The sequence below is a fragment of the Tachyglossus aculeatus genome, chromosome 4 (assembly GCF_015852505.1).
Source record: "Tachyglossus aculeatus isolate mTacAcu1 chromosome 4, mTacAcu1.pri, whole genome shotgun sequence".
NCBI classification, from domain to species: Eukaryota; Metazoa; Chordata; class Mammalia; order Monotremata; family Tachyglossidae; genus Tachyglossus; species Tachyglossus aculeatus.
This window is the reverse complement of record NC_052069.1, coordinates 9700711-9719594: the sequence shown is the minus strand read 5'-3', so window position 1 is coordinate 9719594 and position 18884 is coordinate 9700711. Positions and strand designations below refer to the sequence as shown.

The 18884-nt window shown below is 44.2% G+C and overlaps 1 protein-coding gene across 1 annotated transcript in view; it reads right to left on the bottom strand.

The window, feature by feature from the left end:
- Positions 1-18884, bottom strand: part of C4H4orf50 (chromosome 4 C4orf50 homolog) — a 159041-nt gene that overhangs the window by 14974 nt on the left and 125183 nt on the right.

Sequence of the window (18884 nt, the reverse complement as noted above, 5' to 3'; positions counted from 1 at the left end):
TAACAAATATCAATAAATTGAAAAAAATCCCAGCTCTGCCATTTGTCGGCTGTGGGACCTTTTTGAAATGCAACTTGTTAAGCTCTTACTAAGTGCCAGAAACTGTAGTAAACACTGGGGTAAATTCAAGATAATCAGGTTGGATACAGTCAATATTCCATATTGGGCTCACAGTCTTAATTGGTGTTGGGGGGGACTTTGGATTCAAATTATTTCATAAATTATTTTGGGTTTGTCACCCCTGCTAGAAAAGTAAGCTCCTAAATGTGGGCCTATATTTAAAGGTCAAAGAAAATAAAGATCATGACAACTGGAAGTTTTAATACATTTGTAGTGGATGGAGAGAAGATTGAAATAGTTGACAATTTTTCTCTCCTGGGATTGATTATCAGCAATAAAGGAACTAGTAGTCAAGAAACATGCCCAAGATTAATGCTAGGAAGACTACGAAGAGCCTGGAAAAGTCATGAAATGTGCTGGTGTAACAATTGCCACCAAAATACAAATTGTCAATTCTCTGGTGTTTCCAGTGACAATGTATGGATCTGAAAGCTGGACAGTGAAAAAACAGGATAGAAAGAACATCAATTCTTTTGAAATGTGGTGTGGGACAAGGCATTTGTGAATACCATGGACTGCCTGAAAAACAAACAAATAGATTTTGGAGCAAATTAAGCCAAAATTGGTCTTTGGAAGGCCAAATGACTCGACTTGGACATATTTTGGACACATCATCAAGAGGACTAATTCTCTGGAGAAGACACTAATGCTAGAAAAGTCCATGGAAAACGTAGAAGAGGCAGGTCGGCATCTAGATGGATAGAGACCATAACAACGATAATGAAAGAACCGTTAGAAAGTTATGGATTATGGAAGAAAACAGGATGTTCTGATGAAAATGCATCCATATTGTCACTGTGAATGGGAAAGAACAAGACGGCATGATAATAATAAAAAAAGGGCAGGGATCATGTCTAGCACCTTTGCACTTTACCAAGTGCTCAGTACAGTGAACTGCACATAATAAGTGCTCAATAAATGCTATTGATTGAGAGGTAGGTACAAGTAAATAGTAGTGAATAATAATTATTATTATTTTGGAATTTGTTAAATAGTAGTAATAGTATTTATTAAGCACTGGCTGCAGAACACTGTACTAAGCACTGGGGAAGAATATATAGGAGGGGATTAGACACAAACCCTGTCCCTTGAGAAGAGTGAGGTGCAGTCTCTGATCACTAGCTGTTCATTATGGATCATTACCCCAACAGAGACTAATCAAACAATCAATGATATTTATTTATCTATATTTGATGATATTTGTTATGCGCTTGCTAGGTACCAGGCACTGTACTAAGCAACGGGGTAGATACAAGATAATCAGGATGGACACAGTCCATGTCCCATATGGGGCTCACAGTCTTCAACCCCATTTTACAGATCAGGTAAATGAGGCCCAGAGAAGTTAAGCGACCTGCCCAAGGTCACACAGCAGACATGTGACAGATCAGGGTTAAGAATCCAGAGCTTTTGACCCCCAGGCCCATGCTCTTTTCACTAGGATATCATGCTGCTTCGATTTACTGAGCATCTACTGTTTGTCGAGTGCTGTATTAAGGGTTTGGGAGGGTACGATACAATCCCAGCCCATGAGGAAATTAGAATCTAGTACTCACAATCCAGAATCTTACAATCAAGTAGAGTCTGGATTTGTTTCTAGTGATTTGGGAAGGAGCATGGCAGAGAGAGGAGGTGGTAGAGCTACCTAAAAGTTCATTCATTCAATCATATTTATTGAGCGCTTACTGTAAGTAGTAGGAAAATAATCACCAACAGCAGAAACCAAAGACGGCAGATGGAGAAGGGCAAGAGAGAAGAATTGAAGGCATATTTCCTCATTCATTCCTTCATTCAATTGTATTTTTGAGCACTTACTGTGTGCAGAGTACTGTACTAAGCAGTTGGGAGAGAAGCAGTGTGGCTCAGTGGAAAGAGCACGGGCTTGGGAGTCAGAGGTCATGGGTTCTAATCCCGGCTCCACCACCTGTCAGCTGTGTGACTTTGGGCAAGTCACTTATTTTCTCTGTGCCTCAGTTACTTCATTTGTAAAATGGAGATGAAGACTGGGAGCCCCACGTGGGACAACCTGATTACCTTGTATCCCCCCCACCCCCACCCCAGAGCTTAGAACAGTGCTTGACACATAGTAAGCGCCTAACAAATACAATTATTATTAGTATTATTAGGAGAGGACATTACAAGAATAAGCAGACACATTCCCAGCCCACAATGAGCTTACAGTCCAAGAGGCCTTCCCTAAGCCCTCCCTTCCCTCTTATCTCTCTCCCTTCTCCGTCACCCTGACTTGCTCCCTTTATTCATTCCTCCTGCCCAGGCCCACACCATTTATGTCCATATCTGTAGTTTATTTATTTCTATTAATATCTGTCTCCCCGCTTCTAAACTGTAAGCTCATTGTGGGCAGGGAATGTGTCCATTTATTGTTGTAGTGAACAGTCCCAAGTGCTTAGGACAGTATGCGCTCAATAAATACAGTTGAATGAATGAATTGTGGAGTTTTGGAGCCCTAGATTCTGTGTGATCTTGGCCAAGTAACTGAGACTTTCTGTGTCTAAGTTACCTCATCAGTAAAATGGGGGGACAATTCAGCTCTCCCTACTTATTAGACTGTGAGACTCATGTGGAACAAAGACTTTGTCTGATCTAATTATTATGTATCTATCTCAAATTTAGCATTCAGGAAGCACTTAATAAATGCAATGCTATGCTCTTGTGATTGTTTAAATCTCTACTTTGAAAAGAGCTACATGTCTCTCCGGTAGTAAATAAGATCTGTCTTTTGAGGCAGTGGAAGCATTTCAGTTCTGATGCCGCTGATCAATTCAGGAATTTCCACCTTAAAAAAATGATTTGGGCAAGCAGCGAGGGGAAGCACAGATTTTCAACATCTTGCATTGTTTGATAGTGAGAACTTGTCAACGAGAGAGGACTTTGTATGTAGGGAGAGGGACAGAAGGAGAAAGAGGGAGAGAGTTGTGTGGGGAGAGAGAGACACAGAGGAAGATAAAGAAGGACAGAGGGACAGAGAGACTGAGAGGAGCAGAGACAGATGGACAGAGACAGACAGGGATGGACAGAGGAACAGAGATGGACCAAAGGACAGAGATCCACAGAATCAACAGGGATGGATGGACATGTAGAGAGACAGAGACAGACAGAGATGGACAGAAATGGACAGAGAGACAGGGGAGAGAAGAATAAAGGGCAAAGGGAAGAGGTGGAGAGAGATAGGGAGAGATGGAGGGGGTGGAGAGAGGGAGAGAGAGAAGGCCTTTAAGTTGCCTCTTTGGGCTATAACCGGCTTGTTATCAGGGAACATTACCAACTCTGTTGTATTGTATCAGTTAATCAATCAATGGCATTTATTGATTACTTATATGCAGAACACTGTAATAGTAATAATGATGGTATTTGCTAAGGGCTTACTATGTACCAAGCACTGTTCTAAGCACTGGGGTAGATACAAGGTAATCGGGTTGTCCCACGTGGGGCTCACAGTCTTAATCCCCGTTTTACAGATGAGGGAACTGAGGCCCAGAGAAGTTAAGTGACTTGCCCAAAGTCACACAGCTGACAAGTGGTGGAGCCGGGATTAGAACCCATGACCTATGGCTCCCAAACCCGTGCTTTTTCTACTGAGCCACGCTGCTAAGTGCTTGGGAGAGGACATCTCAGCAGAGCTGTCAGAGACATTCCCTTCCCACAGTGAGATTGTGTTCTAGAGGGGAAGACATAAATTAATATGAATAAATGAATTATGGATATGTACATAAAAATAATATGTTTGTAAATATAGGCAAGGGGGGAATGGATGTCAAAAGTCCATAGCCTTGGTGTTCTCCTCGACTCATCTCTCTCACTCAACCCAGATATTCAATCTGTCACCAAATTCTGCTAGTTCAACCTTGCGACACAGCTAAAATCCACCCTTTCCTCTCCATCCAAACTGCTTTCACGTTCATTCAAGCATTTCTCCTTTCCCGCCTTGACAACTGCATCAGCCTCCTTCCTGACCGCCCAGCCTCCTGTCTCTCCCCACTCCAGGCCATACTTCACTCTGCTGCCTGGATCATTTTTCTACAAAAAGGTTCAGTCCATGTTTCCCCACCCCTCAAGAACCGCCGGTGGTTGCCCATCCACCTCCGCAATGAAAAGAAACTCCTTACCACTGGTTTTAGAGCAATCACCTTGACTCCCTCCTTCCTTACTTCACTGAGTTCCTCCTACAGCCCCATCTGTAGGGAAGCATCATAGCGTAGCGGATAGAGCACGGTCCTGGGAATCAGAAGGTCATGGGTTCTAATCCTGCTCTGCCATTTATCTGCTTTGTGACCTTAGGCTAGTCACTTCACTTCTCTGGGCCTCAGGTACCTCATCTGTAAAATGGGGAATAAGGCTGTGAGCCCTATGCGGAACAGGGGCCGTGTCCAACCCGATTTGCTTGTATCCACCCCAGCGCTTAGTACAGTGCCTGGCAAATAGTGAGCACTTAACATATACCATTATTATTATTATTATTATTATCGTTACCTGCATACTGGGTTTCACTAGTGCCAGCTTGCTTATTGTGCCTTGATTTCATCTGTCTCACTGCTGCCCTTTCCCATGGCCTGCTTCTGACCTGGAATGCCCTCGCCCTCTGTATACACGGGTTTACCCCTTCCCCTAATTTGAAACCTTAATCACATCTCCTCCAAGAAGCCTTCCCCCATTAAGTCCTGTTTTCCCCTACTCCCTCTCCCTTCTGAGTTTCACTAGCACTTGGATTTGGATCTTTTAAGCACACTTTCAGCCCCACAGCCCATAATAATAATAATAATGATAATTATGGTATTTGTTAAGCACTTACTTTGTGCCAGGCACTGTACTAAGTGCTGCGGTGGATATCCCGGCTCTGCCACTTGTCAGCTCTGTGACTTTGGACAAGTCACTTAACTTCTCTGTGCCTCAGTGACCTCATCTGTAAAATGAGGACGAAGACTGTGAGCTCCCTGGGACAACCTGATCACCTTGTAACCTCTCCAGCGCTCAGAACAGTGCTTTGCACATAGTAAGTGCTTAATAAATGCCATTATTATTATTATAATATGAACAGTTTGGGTCGGGCTCAATCCCTGTACCATGTGGGGCTCACAGTCTCAGTCCCCATTTTCCAGATGAGGTCACTGAGGCTCAGGGAAGTAAAGTGACTTGCCTAAGGTCACACAGCAGACAAGCGGTGGAGTGATTAGAAACCACAACCTTCCGACCCCCAGGACTGTGCGCTATCCACTCCGCCATGCTGCTTCTACACTCAAATACAAATCCATAATTTATTCTAAAGTCCCTCTCCCCATCCAGACTTGAAGTTTCTTGTGGGCAGGAAACATGTCTACTGACATTTTTTCTTAGTTCAGTGCTCTGCACACAGTAAGTGTTGCCTGTTTACTTGTTTTGATGTCTGTCTCCCCCCTTCTATACTGTAAGCCCTTTATGGGCAGGGATTGTCTCTCTTGATTGCTGAATTGTACTTTCCAAGCGTTTAGTACAGTGCTCTGCCCACAGTAAGTACTCAATAAATGCGATTGAATGAATGAAAGTGTTCAATAAATACAACTGATTGATTATAAAATTACTCACCCAACATTACTTTTAACATGGCATTATGGTAAGCAGATTATTTTTGAGTTCAGCAGAGTATTCGGTGACAGGTTGCGATGCCCATTGACAATCTCTTGCCCATATGTAAGCGCAGTTCAGTTTATGGAAATGATCCAGCCCAGCACTCCCTTCTTTTCTCAGTTTGATGGCAAGCTATCCTTATGCTCTGCTCAGTTTTGGCTTCACTCAGCTGTTCTTAACTACAGAGGGAGCCGAAATCTGCGAAATCATTGATCATGAAGTCAGTGAATCTGAAGCTAAATCAGAGGTATTGGCAGGTTTCCCTGAACAGACTAATCTTTCAGCTGTGTCTGCTCTGTCCTAATTACAAAAATGAAAATCAATCATAAATGTGATTGAATGAATGAATTCACTATTCATAAATAGTGAATGGTTGCTGTCAGTCAGTCGATCACATTTATTGAGTGCTTACTGAATGCAGGGTACTGTACTAACCTGATCATCATCATCATCAATCGTATTTATTGAGCGCTTACTATGTGCAGAGCACTGTACTAAGCGCTTGGGAAGTACAAATTGGCAACATATAGAGACAGTCCCTACCCAACAGTGGGCTCACAGTCTAAAAGGGGGAGCGGGGGGGAGTCTGATCTGAGCTCCCAACCACCTGCCTCTCTCCACTTCAGTCTATACTTCACTCTGCTGCCTGGCTTATCTTTCTACAGAAATATTCTGCGCATGTCATCCCCCTCCTCAAAAATCTCCAGTAGTTGCCTATCAACCTCTGTATCAAACAAACACTCCTCACTGTTTGGCTTCAAAGCTGTCCATCCCCTTGCCCCCTCCTACCTCACCTCCCTTCTCTCCTTCTCCAGCCCAGCCCGCACCCTCTGCTCCTGTGCTGCCGCTAACCTCCTCACCGGGCCTCATTCTCACCTGTCCCGCTGTCGACCCCCGGCCCACGTCCTACTTCTGGCCTGGAATGCCCTCCCTCCTCACATCCACCAAACTAGCTCTCTTCCCCCCGTTAAAGCCCTATTGAAGGCTCACCTCCTCCAGGAGGCCTTCCCAGACGAGCCCCCCTTTTCCTCAACTCCCCCTCCCCCATCACCCCAACTCACTCCCTTTGCTCTACCCCCTCACTCCACAGCACTTGTGCATGTATGTACAGATCTATAATTGTATTTATTTATATTAATGCCTGTTTACTTGTTTTGATATGTATATATGTATATCTATAATTCTATCTATTTATATTGACGCCATTGGCACCTGTTTACTTGTTTTGATGTCTGTCTCCCCCTTTCTAGACTATGAGCCTATTGTGGGCAGGGATTGTCTCTCTTTGTTGCTGAACTGTACTTTTCAAGTGCTTAGTACAGTGCTCTGCAATCAGAGAAGCAGTGTGGCTCAGTGGAAAGAGCCCGGGCTTGGGAGTCAGTGGTAATGGGTTCTAATCCCGGCTCCGCCACTTCAGTCAATCAATCAATCAATCGTATTTATTGAGCACTTACTGTGTGCAGAGCACTGTATTAAGCACTTGGGAAGTACAAGTTGGCAACGTATAGAGACGGTCCCTACCCAACAGTGGGCTCACAGTCCAGAAGGGGGAGACAGAGAACAAAACCAAACATATTAACAAAATAAAATAAATAGAATAGATATGTACAAGTAAAATAAATAAATAAATAGAGTAATAAATATGTACAATCATATATACATATATACAGGTGCTGTGGGGAAGGGAAGGAGGTAAGATGGGGGATGGAGAGGAAGGAGGGGGCTTGTCAGCTGTGTGACCTTAGCCAAGTCACTTAACTTCTCTGGGCCTCAGTTACCTCATCTGTAAAATGATGATTAAGACTGTGAGCCCCACATGGGACAACCTGATCACCTTGTATCCCCCCCAGCGCTTAGAACAGTGCTTCGCACATAGAAGTGCTTAAATACCATCATCATTATTACTGTCGTTATCATTATTAATAAATATCATTGAATGAATGAATGAATGAATACTAAGCACTTGGGAGAGTACTGTAGAACAATAGACAGACACATTCCCTGCCCACAAGGAGCTTACAGTCTAGAGGGGGAGACAGACATTAATACTGATAAAGAAATTACAGTTATATCCATAAGGGCTGTGGGGCTTAGAAGTGGGATGAATAAAGGGAATCAGTCAGGACAATGCAGAAGGGAGTGAAAGAAGAGGAAAGGAGGGCCAACCTAATTCACTTGTATGTACCCCAGCACTTAGAACATTGTTTGACACACAGTAAGCACTTAACAGATGCCATTAAAAAAGTGTGTTTACAGTCTTTTGGGGGAGACAGACCTTAATATGAATAAATGCAAATCACTTATAACATTGTGTTCCAAACTGAGGAAATTTTCTCCTGGACATTAGTTAGCAGAGACCATCACAACAGATCGGGTTCACGATTGACCTCTTTATGGATTCAGTGTCTTTAGCGAAAGGTTGTTCTAGAAATGAAAAATTGCAAGGTCTCTTCTAAAGGGCAAAGGAAAAATGCCCTTCCCGGGCCCTGGTTCCAGACAACCAACTTTGACCAGAGTTTTGGAAAGTCTCTGTCTTCTTTTCAGAGCGGTGAAATGACAAGGCTTTGCCAGAGAAGCAGAGCCCAAATCAGTGAGAGGACAAATATGATAATAATAATAATTATGGTATTAAGTGCTTACAATGTGCAAGGCACAGTACTAAGCGCTGGGCTGGACACGAGTAAATCAGGTGGGACACAGTCCTTGTCCCGCATGGGGCTCACAGTCTCAATCCCCGTTTTACAGATGTGGGAACTGAGGCAGAGAAGTGAAGTGATTTGCCCAAGTCTCACAGCAGACAGGTGATGGGGCTGGGATTAGAACCCATGACCTTCTGACTCCTAGGCCCGGGCTGTAGCTATTTAGGGAATCCATGCCAAAATGGAGGGGATTAATGGGGAAGTTTTTGCCCCAGTGCTTGAGATCAGTGGTCAGTCACACAGTTTGATTTTCAAATTTCCATTGGTCTGTGTGGTGGCACGCTCCTGCCAGCCTAGAAACAGAATGCTCATTACAGCAGCATTGTGCAGCATGGCACTGTGGATAGAGCACTGTCTTGGGACTCAGAAGGACTTGGGTTCTAATACTGGCTCTGCCACGTGTCTGCTGGGTGATCTTGGGAAAGTCACTTAATTTCTCTGGGCCTCAGTTTCCTCAAAATGGGGATTAAGACTGTGAGCCCTATGTGGAACAGGGACTGTGTCCAAGCCTATTATCTTGTATCTACCCCAGTGCTTACAACAGTGCCTGGCACATAGCAGAGTGGCTCAGTGGAAAGAGCCTGGGCTTGGGAGTCAGAGGTCGTGGGTTCTAATCTCTGTTCTGCCACTTGCTAGCTATGTGACTTTGGGCAAGTCACTTCACTTCACTCCCTTCAAGACCCTACTGAGAACTCACCTCCTCCAGGAGGCCTTCCCAGACTGAGCCCCCTCCTTCCTCTCCCCCTCCTCCCACTCTCAACCCCCCCACCTTACCTCCTTCCCTTCCCCACAGCACCTGTATATATGTATATATGTTTGTACGTATTTATTACTCTATTTATTTTACTTGTACATATCTATTCTATTTATTTTATTTTGTTAATATGCTTTGTTTTGTTCTCTGTCTCCCCCTTCTAGACTGTGAGCCCACTGTTGGGTAGGGACCGTCTCTATATGTTGCCAACTTGTACTTCCCAAGCACTTAGTACAGTGCTCTGCACACAGAAAGCCCTCGATAAATATGATTGATTGATTGATTGATTCACTTCTCTTTGCCTCAGTTACCTCATCTGTAAAATAGGGATGATGACTGGTTGCCCCATGTGGGACAACCTGATCACCTTGTATTCCCCCCCCACCCCGGCCCAACAGCGCTTAGAACAGTGCTTTGCATATAGTAAGGCTTAACAAATACCATTATTATTATTATTAAGCACTTATATTTATGATTACAGACTCCGAGGCCCTTGCTCTCTCCACTACACCATCGATATGTGCCAATGATTTTGCTGGACGGGCAAAGACTGCAGTTTGTGATTATTAAAGCCAATCTATGTTAGCAGATTTTCCAGATATTTCAGCCTCCAAGTGCAAATGAACCAAAGCCCACCTGCTTCTGCAATTTACTCCCAACACCCCGATCTCATCAGTACAACACTAATAATAGTCTAAGAATAACTGAGGTATTCATTAGTGCTGATTATGTTCAAACACTGGTGTAGATAGAAGTTATTTAGGTTGGATACAGTCCCTGTCCCACATAGGGCTCACAGTCTAAGTAGGAAAAGAGAACTGGTATTGAATCCCCATTTTACAGATGGGGGAACTGAGGCACAGAGAATTTAAGCAACTTGCCCAAGATCAAAGAGCAGGCAAGTGGTGGAACCAGGATTAGAGCTCAGGTAATAATAATAATAGTAATAGCAATAATAATAATTATAATGATAGTAATGATTGTGGTATTTGTTAAACGCTTACTATGTGCCAGGCACTGTACTAAGTGCTGGGATGGATACAAGTAAATCGGACTGGACACAGTCCATTCATTCAATCATACTTATTGAGCGCTTACTGTGTGTAAAGGACTGTACTAGGCCCTGTCCAATGTGGGGCTCATAGTCTCAATCCCCATTTTACAGATGAGGTAACTGAGGCACAGAGAAGTTAAATGACTTGCCCAAGGTCATACAGAGGACATGTAGCAAATGCAGGATTAGAACCCAGGTCCTTCTGACTCCCAGGCCCATGGTCTATCCACTAGGCCATGCTGCTTCTCCTCTTGGTGTAGACACAAGGTAATTAGGTTGGACACAGTCCGTGTTTCACACAGGGCTCACAGTCTAAGAAGGAGAAAGAACTGGAATTGAATCCCCATTTTACAGATGGGGGAACTGAGGCACAGGATATTTAAATGACTTATCCAAGGTCACAAAGCAGGCAAGTGGAAGACCCAGAATTAGAACTCAGGTCCTTTAGCTCCCTGGCCTATGCTCTTTCTAGAGAAGCAGCATGGCCTAGTGGGTAGAGTACAGGCTTTGGAGTCAGAAAGAGCTGTGTTCTAATCCCGGCTCTGCTGTCTGCTGTGTGATCTTGGGCAAGTCCCTTCATTTCTCTGAGCTCCAGTTATCTCATCTGCTGAAATTAAGACTGGGAGCCCCATTAATTAATTAATTAATTCATTCATTCATTCAATCGCATTTATTGAGCACTTACTGTGTGCAGAGCTCTGTACTAAGCGCTTGGGAAGTACAAGTTGGCAACATATAGAGACGGTCCCTACCCAATCAATCAATCAATCATATTTATTGAGCACTTACTATGTGCAGAGCACTGTACTAAGCGCTTGGGAAGTACCCAACAGTGGGCTCACGGTCTAGAAGGGGGAGACAGAGAACAAAACAAAACTGAAGGAGTGCTCTCTCTCATTGCTGGATGCTGGCCTGGAGAGAGGGCCTTCCCCTCCCTCAAACACAGACCAATAATGATAAAAAATAATGATAATAATAACAATAATTGACTGTCAGCACCTCTCTAGAATGTAAGCTCACTGTGGGCAGCGAACATGTCCACCAATTCTGTCATACTGTAATAATAATAATTAACGATAATAATTGTGGTATTTGTAAAGTGCTTACCGGGTGTCGGGTACTGTACTAAGTGCTGGAATAGAAACAAGGTAATTGGGTGGATATAGGGTCCCTGACCCATAATAAGGCTCAAAGTCTTACTCCCCATTTTTCAGATGAGGGAACTGAGGCACAGAGAAATAAAGGGAACTGCCCAAGACCGGTGCTCTATCCATGAAGCCATGCTACTTCTCTACTCTACAGCCATGCTGTGAAGCAGCAGTGGCTCAAGGGAAAGAGTACGAGCCCTGGAATCAGGGGTCACAGGTTCAAATGTCGGCTCCGCCAATTGTCAGTTGTGTGACTTTGGGCAAGTCACTTAACTTCTCCGTGCCTCAGTTACCTCATCTGTAAAATGGGGTTTAAAACTGTGAGCCCCACGTGGGACCACCTGATAATCTTGTATCTACCCCAGCACGTAGAACAGTGCTTGGCACATAGAAAGCGCTTAACAAATGCCATTATTATTATTATTATTATCATTGTTATTATTCTGATGCTTTTTTTTAATCAGCGCTTATTAAGCTAGAGCACACCCACTTCGACCCATGCAACTTGTGAAGGAGCATGAGCCCGCTGTTGGGTAGGGACCGTCTCTATATGCTGCCAACTTGTACTTCCCAAGCGCTTAGTACAGTGCTCAGCACACAGTACGTGCTCAATAAATACAATTGAATGAATGGCCTAGAAGAAAGAGCTCAGGCCTGGGAGTTGGAGGACCCGAGTTCTAATTCCGGCTCTGCCACTTGTGTTAGGTGACCTTGGGTGAGTCACTTCACTTTTCTGTGCTTCAGTTATCTCATCTGTCATAGGGGGATTAAGACTGGGAGCCCTAACTGGGACAGGGACCGTGTCCAACCTGATTCACTTGTATCTACCCCAGCACTTAAAACAGTGCCTGCCACATAGTAAGTGCCTAACAAACCCCATTAAATTAAGCATTTTCAAATGCCTTTAATGAAAAAACCTGATTTCTATGTTAAAATAAATCTTTCACTGTTTGTGCAGGACAGGACCAAGTTCTACTCTTTTTTGGAATCTCTTAAAAATGCAGCATGCAACTCTATATTTTTGAATTCCCCCTTGGGCCCTTGCCTAAAAATTTTCTTAATTTTGATTTATTTTTTTTCCCACGCAGCTGAGCAGGCTGGTCTCCCCCACAGGGTTTTAATCGTGTTCTACTTAGTAAAATGAGGTCACTGAACTCTTAGACACACGCTAGCTTTATCCTCACTTTCTTGATGATTTCTTTCTTGTTGACCATTGCCAAAATTAACCCTCTTCATTGCCCCCATTGGACATTTCTTCTACTATATGTTGTCACAGAATTTGAAACTGGTGAGGAAGACTGTCAGCGTGAAGAGAGAAGCAGCGGGGTAGTGAGAGACAGCATGGTGCAGTGGTTAGAGCGCAGGTCTGGGAATCAGAAGGTCATGAGTTCTAAACCTGGCTCCGCCAGTTGTCTGCTGTGCGACCTTGGATAAGTCACTTCACTTCTCTGTGTCTCCGTTTCCTCATCTGTACAATGAGGACTGAGACTGTGAGCCACAGGTGGGACAGGGACTGTGTCCAACTCAATTTTCTTGTATCCGTCCCAGCGTTTAGTACGGTGCCCAGCACAAAGTAAGCACTTAACAAATACCACAATTATTATTATTACTATTATTACTGGGTTCATTCATTCAATTGTATTTATTGAGCGCTTAATGTGTGCAGAGTACTGTACTAAGCGCTTGGGAGTACAAGTTGGCAACATATAGAGACAGTCGCTACCCAACAGCAGGCTCACAGTCTAGAAGGGGGAGACAGACAACAAAACAAAACATATTAACAAAATAAAATAAATAGAATAAATATGTACAAGTAAAATAGAGTAATAAATATGTACAAACATATATACATATATACAGGTGCTGTGGGGATGGGAAGGAGGTAAGGTGAGGGGATGGGGAGGGGGAAGAGGGGGAGAGGAAGGAGGGGGCTCAGTCTGGGAAGGCCTCCTGGAGGAGGATGTGGCTTTACTTCTCTGGGCCTCAGTTTCCTCACCTGTCAAATGGGACTAAGTAGCTGTTCTTTCTTCCACTTGGACTGTGAGTCCCATGTGGGACAGGAAATGTGTCAGATCTGATTTAAATGTCTCTACTCCAGTGCTAAGAACTGGGCAGATTGCATGCCCCAAGTGGGTCAGAGTGTGTTTGATCTGATTGTGTTGCGTAGACTTCAGCACTTAGTACAGTGCTTGGAACATAGCGAGCACTTGGATACTACAGTGATCCTTCTTCTTCTTATTTTGGAGGCCTTTGGGTTACTCATTTGAAGTAGCAGTGCAGCAATGGGGTTCAATGAGCACCTAAGGGGTGCAATGCATTATATTAAGCACCTTGAAGCACAAAACTCAAAAAATAATTATAATAATTATGACACTTGACAAGTGCTTTCTGTGTGCTAACTTCTAGGGTAATAATAATAATTGCGGTATTTGTTAAGTGCTTACTATGTGCCGAGCTCTGTTCTAAGCACTGGGGTAGATCAAGATAATCGAGTTGGCCACAGTCCCTATCCCACATGGGGCTCGCAATCTCAATCCCCAATTTACAGATGAGGGAACTGAGGCCCAGAGAAGTGAAATGACTTGTCCGAGGTCACTCAGCAGATAAGTGGTAGAGCCAGGGTTAGAACCGAAGACACAACGCTATTGAGATTAGACAGTCCCTGCTCCATTTGGGGATCACAGTTTCAATGCCGTCTTATAGAGAGAGGAAACTGAGTCTCAGAGCAGTTAAGTGACTTGTTTAAGATGATAGGCCAGTGGCAGAGCTGATCATCATCGATCGTATTTATTGAGCGCTTACTATGTGCAGGGCACTGTACTAAGCGCTTAATCTTAGAACCTAGGTCTCCTGAGTCCAGATCTCCAAGAGGCTTTCCCAGACTGAGCCCCCTTTTCCCTCTCCTCCTCCCCATCCCCCCAACCTACCTCCTTCCCCTCCCCACAGCACTTGTATATACATTTGTACAGATTTATTACTCTATTTGTTTTACTTGTACATATTTACTCTTCTATTTATTTTGTTAATGATGTGCATATAGCTTTAATCCTATTTGTTCTGACGATTTTGACGCCTGTCTACATGTCTTGTTTTGTTGTCTGCCTCCCCCTTCTAGACTGTGACCCTATTGTTGGGTTGGGCCCATCTCTATATGTTGCCGACTTGTACTTCCCAAGTGCTTAGTACAGTGCTCTGCACACAGTAAGTGCTCAATAAATACGATTGAATGAATGAATGAATGAATGAATGGTCTTTCCGAGAGGCCATCTGACATGTTCCCAAACCACAGGGTGCTTATCCTCAAGCAACAGAAAACACTTTTCTGGAAATAAAGAAATTGGTATCCTGCCCATAAAGTTTATCAGCTGGAGATGCAGGTTTTATCAAGTAATAATAACAATAATAGATTGTGAGCCCGTTGTTGGGTAGGGACCGTCTCTATATGTTGCCAACTTGTACTTCCCAAGTGCTTAGTACAGTGCTCTGCACACAGTAAGTGCTCAGTAAATACGATAGAATGAATGAATGAATAATAATAATTGTTGTAGTTCTTAAGGGCCTACAGTGTTCCAAGCACTGTACTAAAGTGCTGAGGTAATAATAATAATAATGATGGTATTTGTTAAGTGCTTACTGTGTGCAAAGCACTGTTCTAAGCGCTGGGTAGGTTACAAGGTGTTCAGGTTGTCCCACAGGGGGCTCACAGTTTTTAATCCCCATTTTACAGATGAGGTAACTGAGGCACAGAGAAGTTACATGACTTGCCCAAAGTCACACAGCTGACAGCAGTTGCTGGAGCTGGGATTTGAACCCATGACCTCTGACTCTAAAGCCCGTGCTCTTTCCACTGAGCCACGCTGCTTCTCAAGAGACTCTGACACAATCTATCCCATTAGTCTGCTGTGTGACCTTGGGCAAGTCACTCACTTCTCTAGGCCTTAGTTACTTCATCTGTAAAATGGGGATTAGCACTGTAAACCCAATTTTGGGACAGGGATTATGTCCAACCTGATTTGCTTGTATTTCCAAGCACTTAGTACAGTGCTCTACACACAGTAAGCGCTCAAAGACTGTGAGCCCACTGTTGGGTAGGAACCGTCTCTATATGTTGCCAAATTGTACTTCCCAAGCGCTTAGTACAGTGCTCTGCACACAGTAAGTGCTCAATAAATACGACTGAATGAAAGAATGAATGAATGAATGAATGAATTTCCCCTCCATCACTTAGTTCAGTGCCTTGTACATAGTAAGTGCTTAAACATACCAGAGTTATTAATATTATTATTACCCAGTGCTCCTGTAATCAATCAATTGTATTTATTGAGCACTTAACTGGGTGCAGAGCAATCAATCAATCAATAATATCCATCGAGCACTGTAATAAGCATTTGGGATGCAACAGAGTTGGTGGACATGTTCCTTGGCCAAAAGGGGCTGAGAGTCTAGAGGGGAAAAGAGACAAAAAAATAAATTTCAGGGTTGGATGTAAGTGCTAAGAGGGGAGAGGGCAGGGCAAATATCAACCGCTTAAAGGGCACAGATCCAAGTGCGTTGTCGACACAGAAGGGAGGGGGAGGAGGGAAAATGAAGGCTCAGTCATGGAAGGCCTCTTGGAGGAGGTGTGATTTTAATAAGGCTTTGAAGGCAGGGAGAGGGGTGGTCTCTCCGATATGGAGCGGGAGGCAGTTCCAGGTCAGAAGGAGAACGTGGGCAAAGGGTTGGTGAAGGAGAATCTGGGCAATGGGTTGGCGAAGGAGAATGCGGGCTAGGTTGGAGTCGGAAATCAGAAAGATAAGGTAAGAATCTGCCCTAGTTTCACGCTCATAACAGACCCTCTCCCCGAATTACTTGCTTACAGATTTATATTAATGTCTATCTCCCCCTCTAGATTGTACGCTCACTGTGGACAGGGAATGTGTCCACTAATTTTGTTGTACTGTCCTCTCCCAAGCGCTTAGCACAGTGCTCTGCACACAGTAAGCACTCAATAAATAATTAGAGAAGCAGCGTGGCTCGGTGGGAAAGAGCACGGGCTCTGGAGTCAGAGGTCGTGGGTTCAAATCCCGGCTCCGCCACTTGTCAGCTGTGTGACTTTGGGCAAGTCATTTAACTTCTCTGGGCCTCAGTTCCCTCATCTGGAAAATGGGGATGAAGACTGTGAGGCCCACGTGGGACAACCTCATCACCTTGTATCCCCCCAGGGCTTAGAACAGTACTTTGCACATGGTAAGTGCTTAATAAATGCCATTATTATTATTATTATAAATATGATTGAATGAATAGTAAACACTCAACAAATACCACAGATTGAGTGAGTGATTGACTGAGAGTAGATCGAGTGCTTTAAAGTCAATGCTAAGCAGTTCCTTTTGGAGGGGGAGGTGGATGGGTAATAATAATCATAATTGCGGTATTTGTTAAGCACTTAAGCAGTCTGACTCAGTGGAAAGAGCCCGGGCTTTGGAGTCAGAGGTCATGGGTTCAAATCCCAGCTCTGCCAATTGTCAGCTGTGTGACTTTGGGCAAGTCACTTAACTTCTCTGTGCCTCAGTTATCTCATCTGTAAAATGGGGATTAAGACTGTGAGCCCCCCGTGGGACAACCTGATCACCTTGTAACCTCCCCAGTGCTTAGAACAGTGCTTTGCACATAGTAAGTGCTTAATAAATGTCATCATTATTATTATATGCCAGACATTGCATTAAGCACTGGCATGGATATGAACAAATAAGTTTGGACACGGTCCCTGTCCCACATGGGGCTCACAGTCTTAATCCCCATTTTACAGATGAGGTAACTGAGGCACAGAGATTTGAAGTCACTTGCCCAAGGTCACACAGCAACGGGCAAGTGGGGAAGCTGGGATTAGTACCCAGGTCCACTGAATCCCAGATCCGTGTGCTTTCCACGAGGCCACGTTGCTTCCCATGGCTTCCCCTCCTTACTACTCTCATGTACGACCCATAACCACACTGTGGTTAATAATAATAATAATGATAATGATGGTATTTGTTAAGTGCTTACTATGTGCAAAGCACTGTTCTAAGCACTGGGGAGGTTACAAGGTGATCAGGTTGTCCCACCGGGGGGCTCACAGTTTAGATCCCCATTTTACAGATGAGGTAACTGAGGCCCAGAAAAGTGAAGAGGGTTGCCCAAAGTCACACAGCTGACAGTTGGTGGAGCCGGAATTTGAACCCATGACCTCTGACCCCAAAGCCCGGGCTCTTTCCATTGAGCCACGCTGCTTCTCAAGTGAGCTTTAGGCTGTGATATCAGGGGTGACAGATTCTGATGCAAGAATCGCTTAGGGTATTTTACGTGATGAGGAGTCTTGGCAGGAATTCACTGGCTTCCTTGGGGGTTGGAGACCCCAGAGGCTTCCAGCCCACCCATCACCAGCTGGTCTACTTTGTGAACCCATTGTGGGCAAGGAACTCTGGTGCTTCTCCTCTCCCAAGTGCTTAGGACAGTGCTCTGCACACAGTAAGTGCCCAATAAATAATAATGATAATAATAGAAACTGTGGTATTTCAACAGTGTAGTGAATAGAGCCAGAAGGTCATGGTTTCTAATCCCGGCTCCACCACTTGTCTGCTCTGTGACCTTGGGCAAGTCGCTTCACTTCTCTGTGCCTCAGTTACCTCATCTATAAAATGGGGATTAAGACTGTGAGCCCCCCGTGGGACAACCTGATCACCTTGTAACCTCCCCAGCGCTTATAACAGTGCTTTGCACATAGTAAGCACTTAATAAATGCCATCATCATCATCATCATCTGGGCCTCCATATCCTCATCTGTAAAATGGAGACTGAGACTGTGAGCCCCATCTGGAAGGATTTATTTGTGTCCACCCCAGTGCTTAACAGAGAGCCCATAGTAAGCACTTAACAAAATACCACAATTAGTATTGTTTTTGTTGAGCACTTACTGCATGCAGAGCACAGTCCTAAGCGCTGGGGAGAGTACAATGTAATGATATAACAGACACATTCCCTGCCCACAGTGAGCTTACAGTCTAGGGGGCGAGACAGACACTAATATAAATAAATACATTTTCATTCATTCATTCAATTGTATTTATTGAGTGCTACGATATGGACATAAGTCCTGTGGGGCTGGGAGGGGGATGAATAAAGGACACAAGTCAGTGCGATGCAGAAGGGAGTGGGAGAAACGGAAATGAGGGTTTAGTTAGGAAAGGCCTCTCAGAGGAGATGTGTCTTCAATAAGACCCTGAAGGTGGGGTGAGCTATTATCTGTGGGATTACATTCAAGTGTTTTCTATGTGCCAGGCACTGTACTAAGCATTGGGATTGCTACAGTCAAATCAGGTTGGACTCAGTCCCTGTCCCACATGGGGCTCGCAGTCTTAATCCCCATTTCACAGATGAGGGAACTGAGGCCCAGAGAAGTGACTTGCCCAAGGTCACACAGCAAGCAATTGATGAGCAAGGATTCTGACTCTAAGTCTTCTCACTCCTTG